Here is an 866-nt window from a genome sequence, read left to right on the forward strand (position 1 = left end):
GTCTCCCAAACCAGAGATGATACCGGGTTCGGCAGGGCAGTGCTCTGTCCCAAGAACTTGTGAATTCCTACTGACCTCCAGCAAATACATCTTGGAATCACCTACTGTGGAACGCACATGAGCAATCACTCGAAGAACAGACAGTTACCTTTTCCGTAACTGGTGTTCTTCGAGATGTGTTGCTCATGTCCATTCCACATCCCACCCTCCTTCCCCTCTGCCAGAGCTGTCTGGCAAGAAGAAACTGAAGGTGGGGGGAGCGCACAGCGCCCCTTATACTGTGCCAGGCAGGTGCCACTCCAGAGGTCGCAGGGGGCACTCCCCCCCATGGGTACCGCTAAGGGAAAAACTTCCAGTACACGTGGCGAGCATGCACACCTACTGTGGAACGGCCATGAGCAACACATCTCAAAGAACACCAGTTACGGAAAAGGTAACTGTCTTGTCAGTGCTCACATGAGATGGGGACAGGGTGTAAAGTGCAAGCCAGCACTGCACAAAGATGTTATTTGGCTTGCCCAAGGTCATCCACAATGAGCTACTGGCAGTGTCAGGTAGAGAACATGGCAGCCCTTAATTTCAAGCCCTGGTTTTAGCCCTCGGATCACACTATCTCCAGACCACATGACTTGTTCTCTTGCAGTTGTCCAGCTCCAGCCCAGCTCTTGAAGCGCATCAGTTTTATTGCTGAACACTCAGGTCAGCGTGGACCTATGTTTAAACCAAGTCAGGGATGCAATTGTGAACTAAAAACCTTACACCTCCGCAGGGCCGTCCTTAGGATTTATGGTGCCCTAGGCGAGATTATTAAACTGGTGCCCCTGTGCCTGTCTTGCTCTTAGAAACACAAACATAAGCTTACAGTA

Source organism: Chelonoidis abingdonii, chromosome 3 (assembly GCF_003597395.2).
Source record: "Chelonoidis abingdonii isolate Lonesome George chromosome 3, CheloAbing_2.0, whole genome shotgun sequence".
NCBI classification, from domain to species: domain Eukaryota; kingdom Metazoa; phylum Chordata; order Testudines; family Testudinidae; genus Chelonoidis; species Chelonoidis abingdonii.